At 38.2% G+C, this 23,391-nt stretch overlaps 1 pseudogene; it reads right to left on the reverse strand.

The window, feature by feature from the left end:
- The window catches only part of LOC149235137 (uncharacterized), a 73,019-nt pseudogene extending 50,582 nt beyond the window's left edge, over window positions 1–22,437 (reverse strand).
- Between the last annotated feature and the right edge of the window lie 954 nt (window positions 22,438–23,391).

Here is a 23,391-nt window from a genome sequence, read left to right on the forward strand (position 1 = left end):
TTTCACAGATTAAGCATGCATGTCGATATGCAATCACTTGTTCACTACTTGTTGTAGTTTCTACAACCATCCTCCAAAATTTTTCCTTAGCTTAATTTAGGAGCCCCCCTACCAACCATCCTTCGAAACATCTCTTGCATTGCCCAGGTACATATGGTTTCAATTGAGTTTCTTGGATTATCAACTTGTGTTTTCTAACATGTTTGGTTTTCACCAGCAAGCTGACATCTCGTGACTTGGTCTTCAACTAGCTCTTGTTCTCACTCGGAGAATTTCACAGAACTAGAGGGTAACCAACTTTTCTCTCCAGAATTTCACAGAGCATCAATGCAACCATTTACTCCCCAAAATTGGACAAAGCATGCCAGTTACCTTCCCCCTCAAAATTTCACAAAGCATCCCATCACTGGGCTTGCTCTCAGAATTTGTGTAGTTCTGGCTGGTAGCCTTGCCTTTAGTTAAGAAATTGCGTAGAGCTTGAGGGTTAGCCAGAGCCACTCAACCCAGCAATTATGCATAAGTAGAGGCTTGTTGTCCATTGCATGTGCTCACAAGTTGACCAATACCCTCAAGGAATGAGTAATCTTTCTTTGCATGAATGGGCAACTCTTTCCCGAAAAAGAGAAAAAGGAAAAAGAAAAAATCATCCCTATATTTTAGGGACCAATTTTTAGAAGCTTGGTGTTACATGCAAAATTTCCTTTAAAAAACTCCCACAAAGTGTCGCTTTTTCCTAGATTTGTGACATGGACTTCATAAGCCTTGACCTTGTCAAAACTATGTATTCGACACTTTAGAGCTCATTCTTCGCTTTGATCTTGGAGCTCTGGAATTCCCATCACATCTAGGAACTTTCAACACACTCATCTCAGTGTTTTCCAGGTAAGTCTGCTTCCCATGCTTTTCGCTGGTTTTCTATCGTTTTTTGTGTTTTAGTTTGTGTTAATATTATTTTCTTGTTTTCATTGAATGATTTTTTACCTTTTAATGCATGTTGGCTTGTAGAATCATTGTTTCAAGTTTTCCATTGCATCTCCATGTTGATGCATGCATGACATTTTTCTGCATTGACAGACGTTGTTGCGGTGACTCGCTTCACACACTTCATTATCTTTCTGTTTTACTGAGTCCTACACTTACTAATTGCATGCATTTTCATTCACTCATGTCCTCACCTAGCTTCACACATGCATTGAATCCTTACTGTTTTCAGTCAACCATCAGCGGGTCTAAGATGCCTTGGCCCAGACCTTACCTTGCTGGCTTGCACAACACATTTCTAGGATGGAAGGCCTTTCCTTGCTCCTAGAAATTGCGCATATATTGCATCACATTGACCTCCTAGAGTGTCCTCTATGCAATTCTGAGAGGCAGTGCCTCAGTTGGCCCCAAAAATTGTGCAATGTAATTTCCTAGTTTACAGTCATGGTAACTGAAATTTCACATTACGCAGTTCTAGTCCTCAACATGCCAAGATGGACTATGCTCTACGAAGTTTTAGCAGTTGGTCATCTCACTGACAGTTTGGACTATGTTCTATGCAACTTTACCTATCAGTCTCCCAACCTCTAAGTGAAAATTGTGCAAATCTTCCAGTCAGTCACCCAAATGTGTTGCATGTTAGTCCTCAAGTTTCTTTTTGTTTACAACTGACATTTCTCTTTCCATGAGTTTTGCTCTATCTGTAGGTATCACAAGTGTTCATCTGCGTCTCAGTAGTACAGGTACAATGGCTTCCAAGAGAACAGGGTCAAAGGACAGCATTCAGAGTGCAACTGGAGATGTGGTCGAGAAAGTGTTTATGAGCTTGCCCATCTATGAAGACACTAAGTTTTCCATAGACAAGGAGATCAGGATCAAATGGCAGGACATCAATGACATATTTTTAGGCACCTTTGAGGAGAATCTGGAGGACCATAGACTTTATGTCAACATACACAAGTCTGGCTTGTACCGGATTGCATGCAGGTATCTTGCATTTCCATGCACTGACATGATCCACTGGATTGTATCACATAATGATCCACATAAAATAGTGTTGAGAAGTGTCATTGGTGCAAAACTTGCTACCTTCAGGGCTGAGAAATCTTAGGATATGTATCACTTACCATAGTCGGTGGTCACAATGGATGAACCCTTCACCAAGCCGAGGAAAAACTCAAACTCAAGAGACATCTTGAAGAGCTGGGTGAAGGAGCCATCTAAGTTCGGGTAAACACCCAACCAAGTGTACAAGAAAAATATATTGCAGAAGGCTTATCCTCTCTTGGTCATCTTCGCATGTTGCTTATATAGCTAAGAGACTATAGAAACCTTCCTAGAGTGTTGGGTGATTTTGTTGGATCAGCTGGCGAACGAAGGAAGACCTTTCAATTGGTCTAACATGTTGGTTGTCCAACTGAGGGGACAAGTAAAAAATTGCCGACATCCACCCAAGGGTAAACAAGAAAATAACTTTATGTCTGCTTACATACGTGATGCCATCTGTGCCCATCAGTAGCTCCATGGCTTGGGTTGGTCATGGACACCTTCAGAATCCTCTGTGCACACCTATTATAGGTTGTTCTCTAAATGCATCTTCTATGGAGTTATAATAAAACTATCAGACCACTTTGTCACCCCGGTGTATAGGATGGTCTTTCAGTAGGATCCACCTTGCATGTCACAGGCAATAATTTAGGCATTGGTTAACATAAAAGATTGGTATGCCTCACCCCTTGGCACCTTCATATGGATGTATAGCGCAAAGAAGGATCCACATGTTTTGCTGAAGTTTTCCATGGATAAGCTGGTCATGCAAGAAGTTGCATAACACATCTCAACTGGGTTGTCAACAAGAATGCATAGGAAGAAGGAGGCACCTTGCCCTACTCTTCGTTTGCAAATTGAGCTATATGAGGCCGAGCTGGAGGAATTCAAGAGATTCACCTTCGGCACTGTTAGTGTATGTCAGTCCTGCCAGTCACCGGTGATCAAATGTACTCTTTCAATGTTGTTGATAGGGTTATTAGGTCAAATTATTATATTTTCAAAGAAAATTTGGTCACTGGTTAGGTTAGCTAGGTTATTACCACTCCTTTCACCTTCATGGTCAATGGACATCACCATGGTCAGTCATTTCTTGTTGTAAGGGTGTCATAGTCATTATGGTCATCATTATGCTCATTTTGTCCATGTCAAGTCATCATTAGGTCATAGGGTCATTTTTCCTTGGAAAACACTCATATTTCATTCATCTACCCATTTCCCTTAATTTCCCACATAAATTTCCTCATTCCCTTAAAAGCCATTTTTCCTTGAGGAATTCTTAAATCTTAAGTCAAAACCCCTTTTTTCCTTCGAAACTATGATATTTAATATTAAATACCAAACTCTAGCCTTAACCCATTTTCCATTTGAAGCAATTCATAAACTGTAGCCGCAAGATCCATTATATTACCGAAGGCCCAATTGTATTAACTCTAGCTGTGTTTCCATTATATATGATACACACTCTAGTTTTTACCCATATTTAAAACATTCCACATACGTTACATTGTCATGTATTCAAATGTAATACATTGTATATAAAATGGCCTCGCACTATCCCGCATTATCACAATTGGCATATGTTATATGACATACGAAAGAGCGCCCCTTCATCCTTTCTTCATTGTGATTGTGATAAGTCCTACATCAGCCTTGACGCACCATGCCATGTATGACAATGTTGCATCATCCACAATCAAATGTTACATAATAATAAGTCTCGTTTGAGATATGTTAAGCCCTCTACCTATCCGCTGATTGCGATAACAGTCTTGCAGGTCAATCGTGATCACTGATGTCACAACATTCCCAGATCCCGACTGTGATATCACTCCCTTGACAATATCAATCCCACGATAATATCACTCCCCCCTTCGATATCACTTCCCTCTTGGTTTCGATTTTGATATCCTCCTGGCCCCTGATTGCAATACCGTAATTGACGAACCTGCCAAGTTCCTCCCCCGCATGGTCTCCCTCCTCGGTTGCAATTGCTATGTGGAAAGCCTGGACGGATGCGATAAATCATAAAGTTGGTTCTTAATAATGTTTCACGTTTGGTCCATAGGTGAAACACTATGGAAACAAGGTAACGTCCTCCATCCCAGATGTGATTGTGGTTCACCCTGTAGATGTGATATTATATATATTCCAGTGTTTAAAATTTCAAATTCGTCTTATTTATAAAAAACATGAAAAATCATTGTTAACAACTCTCTGACTGTATCGTGATTTAGATACTAGAGAGGCCCAATCCGGATGCAACTGCAATGAGGGTCAACAGGCAGAGTAAGAATTGGTCCCCCTCGCTCACTTTTGATAGAGAAACAAAAGAGAAAGGAGTCAACATTGCACATCTATTAAAACAAATTTTAGAACAAAATGCAGCATAAATGGAACAATAGGCATTTTATTGAACAACAAGAGTAACACAAAGGTTTATTTGAGGCCTCGGTTGCACCAAAATGCCCAAAACAACACCAAAACTCAACAAAATGATATTATAATAGTTTGATCTACTTTAGGAATTTTTGTAATAAATCTTGAAGTTTGTTTCAATATATTTTTGTTGTAAAATTGTATAAATACTTCAGATTTTGAAGTATTATGCTGAAAGGTTGGACATGAGTGAGTAGAACTCTTGGAGCTTGTACTTCATCACTTTTGCGGACAATCAAAGGACAATTGCAACTATTATTCATGAATTTTTGTGTTGTGAGTTTGTGATAATGTTTTCTCTATGTTATAGTTTTATATGAATGATAAATCCATCTTCTTTCCATGCCTACACTTTTTAGTGATTTTCCTAAGAGGTTTTAAACAAAATTCTTAGTTTTAAGCTCTATTTTTTTAGCAACTTCATGTTTATGTCACTTGTCTTCTGATAAATGAATTCATGCTTGCCATGCTCGTTTTGATCTCTACTTTTTCCACCCTACACTACATCGAAAAAACACCAAAGTATCACAAAAGAATACCTACCCTGCTCCTTTATATCTCTTGCATCTGAAACCTTTGATCTTTTAACCTAGTTCCCTAATTCTCACTCCTGATCTAGCAAAACCCTAAGCTTTTTAAAACCCTAGAGATGAACATATCTAGCCTAACATATTTTCCAATTCTAGTCATCATTGGTTGTGAATTGATAGAGAGATCCCTCTCTAGTTTAGGAGGGCTAGTCATTGAACCCTAAGTGGTTGGCGTTACCTCTATCAATCACCTTTCAGCCTTGGGATATTTTGGAGGATAATGGGCACCAAAAGTTTCAATCCATATGACCTCCATATCTTAGTGGAAGACCACTGTACGAGAGTGTATCATCCTTGGATCCATGGGGCATGTCATTGGCCTAAGGAAGGTCCATGGAGATAGTGCTATAACTTCTCAAGGCTCAATGAACTAGTCATAATGGTTCTAGAGTTGTTAGCAATGCAAAAGGCAACCACATCTTAGAGAGAAGCAACATCAGCAGTAGCAGAGGGCAGTAGACTTGCGCTTGAAAAATGTAAGAGAAAGGTTGCCGACAGCGCATAGGCAGACGAAATATGGAAGTTCAAAGAACATCCACTTGTATTAAGAGAAGCTTGGGAGATTGAGGCAAAGAGGTGACAATGCAACATAAGAATTGCACAAAGATAGAGGGAGAAGCAAAAGATGGAGGAGGCAAAAAAGGATTTGCATAAGTTGAAGCAACAACTAAGGGAAGAATAAGAACTGCACAGAAGAGAGAAGGAAGCACATCAAGAACAGGAATAGCAGGAGGCGCAACATGTACACATTGATGAAACTATGCCGATACAGGTTATTGATTCATCTGAACAGCTGGAAGATAGAAAATAGGGTGAGCAGTCACAAGAGAAGGACTTTTCTCAAGAGATTGAATAGATGGACATGGATGTGGTTCAGCCCGAGCAAGATTAGGACATCAACCTCATGTCTAAGGACCAAGAGGTCACCCCACCGGCTTCACTAGATCAAGGAGCAGAGCAAGTCCCCAATGATGAATGGGACACTGAAATCCTTGAGGACAATCTGGAAGCAGATGTGCACAACATATCCTTTAATGAGTCATAACATAGAGTTTTGCAATCACACAGAGTTCCCACACTAGATGTCCTTGTATCTCCTACTTAGTTTTAAGAACGAGTGATCATGTTTGATGTGCAAAAACATCCAGCTACATTGGACGGTCGTACAAAGGCATATGCCAAAGCCACCAGCTCAAGTGTGAGATTCATGATAGCTGAGAATGAGCACATGGCTAAGGAGTTACAAGAAGCCAAGCAAGGAGAAGAGAAAGCTACAACATCTGCCAGAATAGAGTTGAAGAAATAAATACTTGATGAAGTATCATCCCTCAAGATAGTCATGCGAAAGTTGTACTTTAGGTTCGTCACCATGCATAAGTGAGTTGTCCATCTTAATGGTTGGCATAAGTGTTTTGCTAGAAGAGAACGCATATTTTTAGACATACACACTGTTGTTGATCACATGAAGATATGGACAATGAGTTATAAGGGATCCCCATTATACTTCCCAAATATGATGAAGCCAAAGGCAGTGGAGTTGAAGGCACGCATCTCAAGTCAGATATGGAACTATGAGGAACTCCCACAACCCATCACCAGCTTATAGGCTTCACATGCACAAGTGTTCAAAAGCATGGATGTCATTGTATGCATGTATTCAATCCCATCTATTGGCACACTCATCGAGGCAAAAGTAAAGTACCAAGCATGACTAGAGCTAGACATGTACTTCGAGAAGTTGATGCGCATAACCACTAGTGTAGACTTACAGATCAACACAGACATTATGCACCAGTATGTCACTAGTTTGGTTGCACTCAAGACCATGATGCACATGTTGTCTGATGAGTTAGATAGAGGTCCCAAATCAGTGTGCTTGGATGAAATGGAGGCAAGAGTTTGGTTTCAGAAGGATGTCACCGTAGAGTACGTGGACGTCATAATAAACTACCAAGTTCGTCATCAGTTTTCCTCCATCGATCAAAAATAGGGTGTTGATGAGTTAGTATTACCATGGCTGTCTGAGTCTTAGTGATGTCTTGCATGGCTTAGTGAAGCCCATTTTTGTCTCACATGGGTATGTGTGCAGAATGTATTGTAAACATGTTGTAAAGTTAAAGACCAAGTGTCAATAGTAGAATGTAAATAGTCATGTTTAAGATGAAGAGTCATGAGGGTAGTTGAAGAGTCATAAATGGGAATGTCAAGGGTCACCCCATCATTTGTTATATATAAAACCTCATAACTCATTGTACAATATTTTGGGAGCCAAGCTTCGGATAGGTATAACTTAGTGAAAGCTTCAAGTGTATTGTAACTAGCCTTGGCTTCTCCACAGTGAAGAGAGAGTACATCTCTTTGGAGGAGCAGGTGGAAGTAACTATAATGTTCCGCTATCAGGGCTAGTGGTTGTCATGGTTGTACATATTATTGGATCTTTCATTCTTTTAATGTAATAGATCCAACACGTTTCATGCATATGTTGCTATTGTAGTTTGGTTATCCTAGTTACTTTAACAAAATATGTAGTTGTAATTTATAGATGTATGTATGGACTATTCCGTATGTGTTTGTATGAATCTTATTTAAGCATGTTGTTGATATAACTCATTATTTTGGATCGTCAGCTATCCTTCTTTCCATATCATGATATCTTTCAGCTCATTTGTAACCTTTCAAGATGCGTGCTATCACGGGATTCTAAGGGGCACACTCTTCTCCCCTTCTGCGTGTTAGAGCCATTCATGTACCTTCCTTGACTTGCTGCAAGGTCACACCCTTCCTACCAACAAGGACATCCTACTTACCTCTACACGCAACCGCAACCAAGGTGATACCATACTACCCACTGCTGGGACTCCTACTCCAAATGGTCTGAGGTCCAGTTGGGACCTCTTACCGAGGAGATCCCATGACATGTTGGTGGGTCCAACACCGTCAAAAATAATATATTCGTATTAATATACTTATTCCTCACACTCATATCTTCTTGACAAATTTCTTAGGGTATCCTTAGATAGAAAATTGTATTATAAATATTTAATTACAGTCAGTAGATAATTTCCTCTTACAAGACAATACTATCAAAAATATCTAATAACATCAAAATTTACCAGTAAATTTCAAGGAAGTTGATATCATTACTAATCATACCCTCGAACCTAAGTAATAACAACAACCAAATTTCGAATCAGCAATGAAACTTGGATTTCACTAAGAAAAAAACTATCGTAGATATTTAATAACATAAATTTTACATTTCCTTCTACAAAAGTAAATATCATTAATAATTCTACTCTATAACCAACATAATATCGGCAACAAAGTTTCTAACTAATAGTGAATTTTGAAAATTGTGATTGAAGAAACATCGATCCACCCAACCTTGAACCACCTCTATTCCCCCGAAAGATAAGATGATCTTTCCTGAAATCAATAACCCCTTATGACCCCACATAATGTCTTTTTGATATTATTTTTCCTCTATATTTTTCCTTGGCAGCGTCCTGCCTTTCAAGGATCTACTAACCTTTCAACCTAGGTTTTTCTTTTGTTTTCCTCATAGAGCCTGCTTTCTCTCCCGCAGTGCTTTCCTCATTATTTATATTCAACTGAGTATATTTATTTAAGGAAATTAAATCAAATCTGATCTACTTCAGATTGGGAAAGTATCATTGTTTTACTCCAATGTTTCTTTCCTCACAATTTCCATATTTATTCCACAATTTATTTATTTAATTACATCATTTTTTCCTCATGATGTGTTCATCATGGCTCATTCTCCCACGTAAACAATAGCCAAGCAAAAGTAAAATGTTTCTATAATAGCAGAGGTGGTATTACATAAGCCCCTCCACCTCCATGACCCTCCCCAATAGTCCACCTTTAGGTGATGGGAATCATACATCAAAAATTGCACCCAACATGACACTCCAGTCAACAAAAGAGAGTGAAACCGGAACTACTACATGAGTGAAAAAACTGCAATCGCAAACAAAGAAGAGTAACCAAAATTGGAAGAGGATATCACCTCACAAGAGAGATAAGTTAGTTCACCTTATGTACCATAAACAATGATAAAAAACAACAATAATTTTCCCTTCCCCTGAGTAGAACTAGAGTTACTACAAGAGAGCTAGTTGAATTGACAATTACCATAACCAATGTTCCCTACTAAATGACCACTTGCCAAAATCATAAGCCAATGTTGAGGCAGAGAGCATTCTAATAGTTATTGGGAATGCAATAAAGTGGTGAAAACCTCAACATGACTTATTTTTGTTGGAAATAATACTGAGAGGGGGGGGTGAATCAGTATTATCTAGCAATTTAATAAATCTTCCTTATTTGATCTTTGAATTATTTTAGCATGTCAGTACCATAAAATAATGAGCATGAAAAACAGATAGTCACACCAAAGAACACAAGATGTAAGGTGGAAACCCAATGTGGGTGAAAACCACCTGCTGCAATATGTCTCTATCTTCTTTCAATTTAGAAACTTCTTTTACAATGATTTTGTACTGGTGCAGTCCTTTACCAGTACGCAGGCTGCAACCTGCAGAGAGTTACAACTCTCTCTCTCTCTCGTTTTCCAGTCTACTCCTGGAAGGGAGCTAAAACCCCCTACTTCTTTTCATAAAGCATCAGATAATCAACAAGTACATAACAGATATAGATCACTACAGATATCAGATCAGCAACAACAGAACTAACCCAGAACACCTTATCAATAGAGAAATTCAATCAACAGAACATCTTTAAAACAGAGACGCAGTTTCTCTTTCTGTGGCCTGCGACCAGACGCCGTTAACCTTCTGCTACTCTGCGTCCACACGCAGATATCCTTCTGCTCCGCTGCGTGCCCACGCACTATTCCTTTGACTGCTCTGCATTCTGTTGCTTCAGGGACGCACCCAAAGATACTATCGCGTCGCGTCTTTAGCTACAGAGACGCACCTGAAAACACTATCGCGCTGCGTCCTTCTGCTTCAGAGACGCACCTGAACCTTGATCGCCCTGCGTCCCCACGCAGGTCTCTCTCTACTGTTCTGCGTCTCGGCGCACTTGCCCTTTACAGTACCTGCGTTCCGGCGCACTTTTCTTCCACTGAACCTGGGTCCCTTCAGATATAAATGATATGAAGACTTCAAGACTAACCCAAACAGTCAGATCTACAGATCTGATCATGCGCCATAGAGATCATAGTCCATTAGAAGATTCGCCCTCTTAGATCTGGACTAGATCTCACCAAATAAGATATTCAACCAAAGACAATACTCAATCCAAATGAACTCCTTTGCTTTATATAGGCAAGCTCCTCCCCAAAACATGGAACAATACCACGAGCCGACACCATAGAAACACAAAACCGTCGGCTAGATACCACACAAGAAACCCCCACATGCTTTTTCTCTGCCTTGAAATGTGTGCACTGGGTGGACGCACCCCCTGAACGGCTGGCCAGCGTCGCTGGACGCGGACCCTGCATGGTGTACCTACGGGTACGCACCTCCTGAACTGGTTTCCTGCGTCCTTCTTAATTTTCAACAAACTGAGAGCCTTGCCACTGGAGTTGCCATCAAGTACAACATCTGTAACATACAGTCATACCAGAAAACATAATGCCAACAATCTCCCCCTTTGGACTTGATGGCAACCTTACAAACTTCAGCTTCATTCTCCCCCTTTGACATCAAGGGCAAAGGGTATGCTCCCCCTAAGCTCATGCTCCTCCAGATCTGCAACAAATAATCAGAGATCCACCATGAAAGAGATAGAGACATATTGCAGCTATTTCTAAGATCTCCTTCTCCATAATGCCAACAATGCATTATGTGCTCCCCCTGAGCCTGTACCACCAATAAGAAGATGTTCAACAATAAGATGATGCATCAACAACCCCCAGCTTTTTCCTGAGGTATTCAAACGTGTCCCTGGGCAATGGTTTGGTGAGAATATCAGCAACTTGTTCCTTGGAAGGAACATACTCCAACTTGACTTTCTGTTCAAGCACTTGTTCCCGGAGAAAATGATACTTGATTGGTATGTGCTTGGTTTTTGAATGCATAACAGGGTTCTTTGAGATGCTGATTGCACTTGTATTATCACATAAGATGGGGATTGGTGGTGTACAAGTGATTTGAAAATCCTGCAAAGTCTGCATCATCCAAAGAAGTTGGGTGCAACAAGATGCAGCAGCAACATATTCCGCTTCAGCTGTAGACAAGGCGATCGAACTCTGTTTCTTGCTGAACCAAGATACCAGTCTGGAACCCATAAAGAACGCACCACCACTTGTGCTTTTCCTGTCATCCACGCTTCCGGCCCAATCTGCATCTGTATAAGCATGAAGAGAGAGATCTGTATCTCTAGGATACCATAAGCCATAATTTTGAGTCCCTTGAAGATATTTGAAGATTCTCTTTACTGCCTGAAGATGAGTCTCCTTCGGATTTGCCTGAAATCTTCCAACTATTCCAACTGCATGCATGATGTCCGGTCGGGTACCTGTCAAATATAGTAAACTTCCAATCATAGATCTGTAGGTTGGTTGATGTACTGCTGCAGATTCATCATTTGCACTGAGACTACATCCTGTGACCATGGGTGTACATACTGGTTTTGCATCTTCCATGCCATATTTCTTCAAAATCTGTTTGAGATACTTGGTTTGAGATAAAAAGATTCCTCCTTCCTTTTGTTGGATTTGCAAACCAAGGAAATATGTCAGTTCTCCTAGCAAGGACATTTCAAATTCTTTCTGCATGACCGAGGCAAAACTTTGACTCATAGCTTCTTCATTGCTGCCAAAAATAATGTCATCTACATACACAACAAGTATTAGCAATTTGTCATTTTCAACTTTTATATACAGATTGCTATCTGCTGAACCTTTTGAAAAACCTTGTTGATGAAGATATTTGTCCAACCGGTAGTACCAAGCCCTTGGAGCTTGTTTGAGACCATAGAGAGCCTTTTTCAATCGGCATACAAGATTTGGATCATTTCCAAGAATGAACCCATCTGGCTGTTCAATGTACACTTCTTCTTCCAAGTCTCCATTCAGAAAGGCTGATTTCACGTCCATTTGAAATACTTTGAAGTTTTGAAAACTTGAGAGAGCAAGGAACATTCGGATGGCCTCAAGTCTTGCAACAGGAGCAAAAGTTTCTTCAAAGTCTATTCCTTCTTGCTGCGCATACCCTTTACAAACAAGTCTGGCTTTGTTTCTAATTACTTCTCCATTTTCATTCAATTTATTTTTGAAGACCCATTTTGTTCCGATAACATTCTTATCCTTTGGTCTAGGAACCAGCTCCCAAGTGTTGTTCTTTTCGATTTGCTCAAGTTCTTCATCCATTGCTTTTACCCAACATTCATCTTTGCATGCTTCTTTCACATTTTGTGGTTCAGTAGAGGATAGTAATGCCAAATAGCTTGAGGCTTCTGCAACTGTTCTTCTTGTTTGTACACCTGCTTCTTTCTGCCCCACAATCTGAGATTCTGGATGATTCTTCTGAACATATCTGGATGGAGTTTTCTCTTCTATTCTTCTCTGCTCCTCTAGTTCTTCTTGAGGTTCTTCTTCTTCATCATTCTGTCTTTGAGGGTAGCCTTCATCTTCTTCGATATCTTCCCGATGTACTTGCCTAGGAATGTATCCCTTCTCATCAACCACCACATCAATGCTGTCAACAATTCTGCCAAGTCTTTTATTGTAGCACTTGTATGCTTTGCTATGTGGAGAGTAACCAAGAAGAATGCCTTCATCTGCTCTAGGTTCAAGTTTGCCAAGCTGCTCATCAGTATTCTTGATATAGCATTTGCTCCCAAAGATTTTGAAATGCTTTACCGAAGGAGTTTTACCACTCCAGAGCTCATGAGGAGTTTGAGTGCTGTTTACCCGGACATTTGTCTTGTTGAGAATAATAACCGCAGCATGTGCAGCTTCACCCCAGAAAGTTGCAGGAGTTCCTGATTCATCAAGCATAGCACGAGCCATTTGTTGGATTGTTCTGTTCATTCTTTCAACAACTCCATTTTGCTGAGGAGTTCTAGCTGTAGAGAATTCTCTCCTTATGCCATATTCATCACAGAAATCGAAAAATTCATTTGAAGTAAATTCCCCACCTCTGTCGGATCTGAGGCACTTAATTTTGTGACCTGATTCATTTTCAACCAAGGCTTTGAAGGATTTGAATTTTTCGAAAGCTTCATCTTTGTGCTTCATAAGTCCTAACCAGACAAACCTGGAGAAATCGTCAATAAATAATATCAAGTATTCCTCTCCTCTAGGTGTTCTTTTCCTAAAAGGACCACATGTATCTGTATGTACTAGCTCAAGAGGCATGCTAGCTGATCCTTCCTTCTCTGGAAAGTTAGTCCTGGTTTGTTTTCCAAACTGACATGATTTGCATATGGTGTTGTCAGGAATTTTGATATCTGGAAGATCGCGAACTGCCTGATATTTGCATGCTTTCCTTATTTGTGAGAAGCTTAGATGTCCCAACCTTCGATGCCATAACCAGTGCTCTTCATCCTTGCTCAGATAGAATTGTTGTTGTCCTTCTTCAAATATGTACAGATTATTTGGAGTTCTTTTGCCTTTGAGTACTGTTTTACCTGTATCAAGATCACGAACAAGACATCCATTCGATCTGAAAATAACCTCGGTCCTTTGATCACACATCTGGCTGACACTTAGAAGATTATGCTTCAATCCATCAACATACAAAACATTTCCAGCCTTGACCTTTCCTTTTAACTGAGCAATGCCTTTTCCTTTTATAGTTGCAGGAGTATCGTTTCCAAAAGAGACTTTCTTTCCTTTTTCTAGAACAGAATAAGATTCAAGTTTTTCTTTATCACCTGTCATATGCTTCGAACATCCACTGTCAATGTACCATAGATTTTCCTGTCCCTCTGCATAAAATGCTATTCCACATCTTTCTGTTTGAGGTTCCTTTATTCTCCATGTTTTGGTGCTTGAGGCTTGCTCCTTTTTCTGCTGAAACCTGCTCCTGCATTCAGATTCTTCATGACCAAAGTTATTGCAAATAGAACATTCGACTTCATTTTCAAGAACCGAAATGTTGTTATAGGTCCTTTTTGTCATCCCTGTCATACTTCTTTGTTTTTGAGCTTCCCTAGTCATGATTGTTTTATATGCAACACATTGAGTTGCTTTGTGACCAAAATTATGGCAAGAAAAGCATTGTCCATTGAAGAAGCTTCTGCGGTTATTGAATCTACCTGCCAACTGATTGTAATTTCTATTTTCATCTATTCTTGAACCAAACTGAGAAGATTTTACCTGTGGCTGGTTGTAGCTTTTGTTCACCCTTAAGATGGATTGCCCCTGATAGTTTCTGTTTGTATTTTGTCCCTGCTTTACCTGATTATCTTCATTGTTCTTCTGCTCATTTCTTCTTGCCGCATCAAGATAACTTTTTGAGGTGGATGCTTGAGAGGTTTCTCCATTGTAACCCAAACCTGTCTTGTTTAGAGGAGACCGCTGCACATTGATAATCTCATCCAAAGTTTCAGATCCTTTGACAAACTTAAGATTAATAGCTTTTGTTTTCTCAATTTCTTTTCTGAGACCAACAATTTCACCTTCTAGTTTTTCAAGATGTTTTTCTTTTTCATCAATTTGAAATTGTAGAGTATCAATGATCACATTCTTTTCTTCTATACATCTCTTGAGTCTAGTAATTTCATCATAGAGGTTATTCACATCTACAGCATCCTCATAATCATCATCTTCAAATGCCATTAACAACTTATATTTATTACCTTGTTCATCTTCATCACTGTTTGATAAACCATCACTATCTTCATGGGTGTAGTAGCTTTTCTTATTTGCACTTTGTTTCTTGTTCCATCTAGCAGGTTCCTTTCCTTTATCCTTATAAGGACATTTTGCAGCATAATGACCTACTCTTCCACAAGCAAAGCATTTGAAAGGTAGCTTACCTCTGAACCTTCCAGAACCCCTTTGAAGATTTCTGACAAAATTTGATTCTTCTTCCTCTTCTTCTGGAACATTGCTTGCTTCATAGTAATCTTCTTTGCCTAATGCCTTAAAAGCAGCTTCCCTTCTGTCTGATGGACCTCCCTTTCTCATTTCATAAGCAGTTAGAATTCCATGTAGCTGAGACATAGTGAGAACACGGAGATTTTCCTTTTCTTCTATTGCAGATACTTTAGATTCAAACTTGGGGGATAATGATCTTAGAATCTTTTGAACTACTATAGCCTCTTTTATTTCTTCACCCAAATTTTTCATACAATTAACAATCTCATCTACCCGAAGAAAATAATTAGCAACACTTTCATCATTATACATCTTGAGAGTCTCATATTGAATCCTGAGAGTTTGAAGTTTAGCTTGTTTTACCTGTTCATCTCCTTCATAGCTCGTGACCATTTTGTCCCATATCTCTTTTGCTGATTTGAAGTGCATTACCTTCATGAATTCTATTTGGGATATACTTCCTAATAGAGTACTGACTGCTTTTGCGTTTGTTTCATACTTCTTTTTCTCAGCTGGATCTGTAGGAGTAGCTGAAGGAAAAGCATAGCCTGTTTCTACAATGTCCCAAACTTCTGTACCAAGAGATTGAAGATATGCAGTAACTCTTACCTTCCAATAATTGAAGTTTGTCCCATCAAAAATCGGTGGCCTGATTGATGCTTCTCTCTCGTAGTTGCTCATGATGAACGATCTACCTTCAAGCGATCAAGCTTCTCTGAAGGACCTGCTCTGATACCAATTGTTGGAAATAATACTGAGAGGGGGGGGTGAATCAGTATTATCTAGCAATTTAATAAATCTTCCTTATTTGATCTTTGAATTATTTTAGCATGTCAGTACCATAAAATAATGAGCATGAAAAACAGATAGTCACACCAAAGAACACAAGATGTAAGGTGGAAACCCAATGTGGGTGAAAACCACCTGCTGCAATATGTCTCTATCTTCTTTCAATTTAGAAACTTCTTTTACAATGATTTTGTACTGGTGCAGTCCTTTACCAGTACGCAGGCTGCAACCTGCAGAGAGCTACAACTCTCTCTCTCTCTCGTTTTCCAGTCTACTCCTGGAAGGGAGCTACAACCCCCTACTTCTTTTCATAAAGCATCAGATAATCAACAAGTACATAACAGATATAGATCACTACAGATATCAGATCAGCAACAACAGAACTAACCCAGAACACCTTATCAATAGAGAAATTCAATCAACAGAACATCTTTAAAACAGAGACGCAGTTTCTCTTTCTGTGGCCTGCGACCAGATGCCGTTAACCTTCTGCTACTCTGCGTCCACACGCAGATATCCTTCTGCTCCAGTGCGTGCCCACGCACTGTTCCTTTGACTGCTCTGCGTTCTGTTGCTTCAGGGACGCACCCAAAGATACTATCGCACCACGTCTTTAGCTACAGAGACGCACCTGAAAACACTATCGCGCCGCGTCCTTCTGCTTCAGAGACGCACCTGAACCTTGATCGCCCTGCGTCCCCACGCAGGTCTCTCTCTACTGTTCTGCGTCTCGGCGCACTTGCCCTTTATAGTACCTGCGTCCCTTCAGATATAAATGATATGAAGACTTCAAGACTAACCCAAACAGTCAGATCTACAGATCTGATCATGCGCCATAGAGATCACAGTCCATTAGAAGATTCGCCCTCTTAGATCTGGACTAGATCTCACCAAATAAGATATTCAACCAAAGACAATACTCAATCCAAATGAACTCCTTTGCTTTATATAGGCAAGCTCCTCCCCAAAACATGGAACAATACCACGAGCCGACACCATAGAAACACAAAACCGTCGGCTAGATACCACACAAGAAACCCCCACATGCTTTTTCTCTGCCTTGAAATGTGTGCACTGGGTGGACGCACCCCCTGAACGGCTGGCCAGCGTCACTGGACGCGGACCCTGCATGGTGTACCTGCGGGTACGCACCTCCTGAACTGGTTTCCTGCGTCCTTCTTAATTTTCAACAAACTGAGAGCCTTGCCACTAGAGTTGCCATCAAGTACAACATCTGTAACATACAGTCATACCAGAAAACATAATGCCAACAATTTTATTTTTTTTGCTCATATCCCATTACCTTATATTCTCAAGGTCAACACCAACATGGGGATATATCACTACATATCGAATTGCTTTTCCCTAAATCTAGAGCTCAATGAATGATAAGAAATATAAATCTTCATCATCGCCACCTTGCCGACACACTTCGTGTTGTTGATATCACCACCACATCGTCCCCTTATGTGCTCGTTTGAGTGATTTTAATGTCATTCAAATTAGTTATTACACTTGTCGTCAATGCGTCACCACATGCCCCCGCTCATTAGCTAGATGGGTGAGTGGGCTGCAATTTCAATTTAATTATCAACAATGATATAGATTTAAGTTCTACAAAATATCTATTAACATTAATTAATAATTTGATTTATATAATTATACTAGTTGATTGAAAATACTATGTTACATAATTTTGGTATCATTTTTTGATATTCTTTTTAGTTTCCTAAACTAGCTAGCCTCAACAGGGATCAAATATCAATATCATGAGGTGCAAACCTCTTTTAGAGTGAAAATTTGAAAATAAGTTTTGTTTTGATTCCACTGGTGGCTTATAAACCAATGATTATGATAATGTGTGTGTGTGTGTCTGATTTTTCATTATTTAAATTTCATTATTCATCACCTTGCTTAAATTGCATAAATGGATTCAACCACTTGAAAATCCCTTTCCCACATTTGGATTGAGTACCCTACATAGTTTAACCTTGTAATCCCAACAAATATTTTTTTAAGACAAAATTGATTGAAAAATATATATGAAAAATGACCAAAACATAAAATAATGACTACTTGAAATGTTTTAACCATAACATTTACATCGTTAAAATTGGAATATTTTATTGAACTTTGCATATTGAATATTTCATTTCTTACTAAAATTGAATTTTATCATTCTTAATGATATTTTTAAATGCCCAATATTGATTTTATATTAAAAAATGAATGAATGACACACCTCCCTCTTATTAGTGTCATTACGAATTAATTGATTTTTTTTCTTTTCAATTGCTCTTTTACTTTCGACATTGAAATATATATATATATATATATATATATATATATATATATATATATATATATATATATATATATATATATAACTTTTTCTTCCTATATATGTTGAAGTATTTGCATTCATTAGTAAACTTCCAAACTCTTTCCCTCTTATTATTGTTACTACGAAGTAATTTAATCTTTTTCTTTTCAATTACTCTTTTACTTTTGACATTGAAATATTTTATCATGGTGTATATATATATATATATATATATATATATATATATATATATATATATATATATATATATATATATATATATATATAACTTTTTCTTTCTATATATGTTGTAGTATTTGCAATCATTAATAAAATTCAAAACTCTTACCATTATCTTCAGTGCATAGTTCACCTATTGTTATGTTTGTGAGAGAAAAGACCCACGTGTACTTAACAATCATGCTCTAAAGCATTAAACCAATTAATTAAAAAATTAAAATATAACTAATATATTTTCAATTTTTAAACTAAAAATTAATAAAACATTTAAAAACGCAAATTTAACTATAGATATAAGAAATATCACATTTACTAAATATAACATTTTATTAAATGAATTATAACCTAAAACTAAATAAACAAGAAGGGTTGTATCGCAATGAGTCCCTGCCATGAGGGGGAGTTTCAAGAAAATGCATCCATGGACATAATGCCCATGCATGCAGTATTGGTTCCCAAAAGCAACCTCAAGAGTACTTGCAACAGTCCCATCATGAGCAAAAAGTACTTTTACATCGGCACCATTAATAATTTCATTAAAATTGACAATGTATGTAACCCATGAATGCTCAACATCCTTGTATTCACCCCAGAATACAGAGCTATGGCATTGATCACCATGTCTGATGTCTCCAACATAGTTAGGGTACACAACAAGAATCTTTCCCCGCATTCAAGAAACTATTGTTGGCCCATTAGTAAGAAGGCATTCTGCAGATGCACCATGAGTCAAGTATTAGGAAACACAATATGCTTCACATGCATAAAACAAAACTGTTGTAATTTGTGGTTTCTGCAACAATTAAGACTGCTATATTGAATGAAGGCTAAACTACAACATAAGAGATCAAGAAAAGTGCAAATGAGTTAAACGAATTCCCATTAAAAGAGAGCTTAAATCAGAAGATGCATTTATCTTGTATGGTGTTTTTATTTCAAGTTTGATTTTAGAGTAACTAGGAAGTAATAGGAAAGAATTTCCCAATGTCACCTGATCATAATTTACAAAGAATTGAGAACATGGAAAATGCCAATTTATGTGAATTTAAGGTAAGATATCAGGATAGTTATTACAGTAACTCTTGCTACCATTTGAATCTACACAGGATTGAGGACTATTGTAGCCAAGGGGGGTTTCTACAGGAGTCAGGCTAGTAGCTATAACGTTGCTCACATTGCCTATGAATTGGATGGTTTGAGTACAAGGGGTCCAAGGTGAATGTAAAATACCATGCATTCTATCCCAGCATCAGCCATAGAAGTAGGAATGAACACTTCAACTGTTGAAAATCCATCAATTGTTTTTATGAAAACTGAATCTGATGCATGTATGGAAATAAATATCTATTCTTCTCCATGATATGCACACCAGAATTCTATGAAACAGCTGAAAATGCATCGACAGTGGATGCAAGTATTTTTTAGTGTTATTCTAGCACAATTACAATTTTGGATCAAATTTGTTCAAATATTGCCAATCACTGACATAAAGGATATCAAGTTTTTTCAAAGGAAAACCTCACTGGGGAACCCAAGGGATGCTTCCCAAATTAGAAATCCAAATCAATGCAAGACTAAAAACTATATGCAAAATAGTAATAGTTCCAAGCAATATAGAGATATCGTTAACCGTAGTATCACACAGATGTAGGATCATAGCTCTGTAGAAACGACACATTACATGTAAGTTGTAACACATATGATTTTAACTTTTATCTATATGAATGATCACTATACAAGTAATCTACATAAAACCCTTTCTTTCTTGTGTAACCCTCTCTGAGCTCCATATATAGAATTTAGACATGTGAACTAGCACATTTTATTGCCAAGCTCATGAAGAAGCTTACTTCAAACATTCAAAATCATTAGTTAAAGTTCTGATGTAGAATTTGTATTACAAACAAAAGACTTTTGATACTATAGTTTATCCCTTACAATCTGTGCCCAAATGGCATATCGCTTATACAAAAGGCAATAAACCAAAATTTTCCAAAACATCCTTCCACGGAATGGATGCAACTTAACTCATCTGCCAGGGTGAGGGTTATACAGCAATAACTAACTAGAGACTAAAAGTGAACAGTTTAGGTAATCAAACCCTTTATGTTTTGATTGGACTCAAAAAGTACGCTCAAATTAGATCTCATTTGTTTAGAGGTGTATATTTCCTCTTAGCATTAGTTCATAGATTACTAGTTCATGAAAACCAAAATGAAAGAGAGAGACTGTAGTAAACTAAATAAATTTAAGGACTTCTTACCGACCAAAAAAATAAGAAACCATGCAGAAAGCAAATCCATCCAATAAATATGGACCATGTTGAAATACAGAGGACTCTTCACCATGTAGGACATGAAAGAAGCTTCAATGAGGTAGGGTAGGGCATTAATCAAATAAGAAAAAGTCATGTTTGTTTCAAAACATGTTAAATTAAAACTGCTACCAAAAACTTTTGAAATAAAATCTAGGTAATTGGGCATGCCAGAAGACATTAACCATGCTAGGAATCATATCAAAATTTAAACATTACAATATAACAAGAAGCAAAAAAAATTAAACAGAATCGTGAAGCTAGTGATCATTTATCCTCGATGACTCTACAAGGCAAAATCATACTACTTAACATTTCTTGAAAAGTCTATTAACGATGATAAAAGGCAATTAGGTTCCAAGCTATGAAATCTATATGTAAAAATAGATAAAAATCTCAATCTACACTTTCGCACGTGCAACAATGTAAGCTAAGCCGAAAGAGTAGTTTCTTCCATCTGCAGTGTTTGAACTCTTCATTCTAACTCTGATATATAACACATATTTCTTTCTTTTGATCATACAGCTGATTGTTGATTCCCCAATATCCTCCATTGAAAATTATATCCAAGAACTTCAGATACCGTTCACTTGCTTTACACCAAGTAACCCAGCAATTCAGAAGGGAGCCTTAATGACTACAATAACATTTCCCATTGGGAAACAACAATGGACTGAAAAAATAAATGTTCATCTACAATTGGCAAGTCACTGAATTGAAATCCTCTAATAGGTTTCAAGGCCAGTTTCATTCTATGCAATCAGTGGAGTTTACCTTCTCGCAAATGTAGTGAGGAAGGAAATATCTATTTACTACCAGTAGGCATCACTGAAATGAAATCCATTGATAGGTTTCAAATTGAGTTTCATCATGCTATGCACTCAGTGGAGTTTAATTTCACACTGTCAGCGACAAGAATCAAAATGAAAATTGGGGAACTTGGAGAGAATTAAAGCCATACCTCTTGGCTTGTTTCGGATCAATAAGTGCTAGTTCTTGGAGTTTTCTTGCTGCCATCGCCTTCTTGGACAATAAAGACTCTGACGACAGTTCATTTAAATGTGAGGAAGATGAACCATACATAAAATTGCTATGACAATGACGAGGCCGACTAGCCCCTTAGTACCAAGGTTCCCTTTCGTATCTTCCAGGTTACCTTCCAATCCAGAAAAAACAAAATCGACAGAAATACTTCTTGAATGATGCGGAGGTCGATTAGTCTCAACACCTGAGGGGAGCTTCGATCCTTCTCCCACCGCAACATTCAACGACTCTCCGAAAGAAGACAATTTATCCATATCCATGTACATCTTCGGCCTCAGTTGCGAACATCCAGCATCCTATTAACATCAGTACTAAAATTCTGTGAAGGACCTAGATTCCTTGAGGGATCTGTAATGCCGATAGTACCAAACGATCTCACAGGTTCTTGCATAGTCATATCCATGGCCATTGAATTCCTCAAAGAATTCGATAAAGATGGCTTTTCTTTCCTAGTTACTATGAATGCATTGGTAGAAGATGGGTAACCCACATTCCTATCTTGCTGCACTTGCTATGACTGAGAAGGATTACTGAGTGAATTCCTTGTAGCGGTCTTTGGTGCATTGGTTGTTTCCATGTCCATCTTCAAACACCCTACGAATGCCTCGTAACCATCTCCTAACACTTCCATTTGAACACACACTTTCTCCTAGCTCTCGGGGTAATGATTAACCAGTTAACCTAATAATCCAGGAGCAAGCCTATTCTTCACCCCCATCAAAAAATTTGAAACAATTTATGAGGGTTTCAAAAGTCGAATAAGGAATTCAATAGTCTATTAAATTAAGCCCATTTGCATGTGAGTATATGAAAAAATAGGGACAAAACTAGAAATCATATTATTCCATATCTTAAAATCAACTTTACAATTGAATAATCTTATACCTTAGCTAAAGATGAAGACCAGAAAAATAACCTATAAAGGCCTTATATATTGCCCTAACCGAGCCTTCCAGCAGCTGTGTGAGGGATAGTTGAAACATCAAGGACATGGAGAAATTGCGTGATTGTACTTGAGTACCTAAATTCAGGGCCTGTGCCATTGAAAAGAAACTATTACATCTGATGCAATATCCTTGTTCCCACACTGCAATCTCAATATTCTACCATTGTTCCTTTGGTAGCTCTAACACTAAGAAAATCAAACCAACTCTGTAGTAATAAGAATTAGTTGAAAGTTAAGGTTCGCAAAGTCATTAAAGTGCTTAAAAAATAAATATAAAAAGACCTCCATGTGGGCCCTCCCATGAGCGCCACATGCCTCACCTCCTTCTCCATAACATAGAATGCAGGGTGTAAACCATGCCACTTAACATTGTATCATAGTAATATGTTTGCTAATATGTTAATACAGGAGGCAGAAGGATAATCCACTTGCCCACTGCAGGTGCACCAGTTTCAATGTCATGGCCTTCTGCACTTTGTCTTATTGAGCCTTAAAGATCTGCGTGGCAGAGTAGGTGACCCATGGCTAGAGCTTGAAGCAAGAAAGGACAACCCTGCCCTCGCACTAGATTCCAATTTCCACATACTATTAACATACAGTCTAGGGTTGTTGGAATGTAGGGTTTCATCAATGGTGAAT

Source organism: Pinus tabuliformis, chromosome 8, assembly GCF_031772625.1.
Source record: "Pinus tabuliformis cultivar Carrire ecotype Pingquan chromosome 8, CPIR1, whole genome shotgun sequence".
Classification (NCBI taxonomy): Eukaryota; Viridiplantae; Streptophyta; class Pinopsida; order Pinales; family Pinaceae; genus Pinus; species Pinus tabuliformis.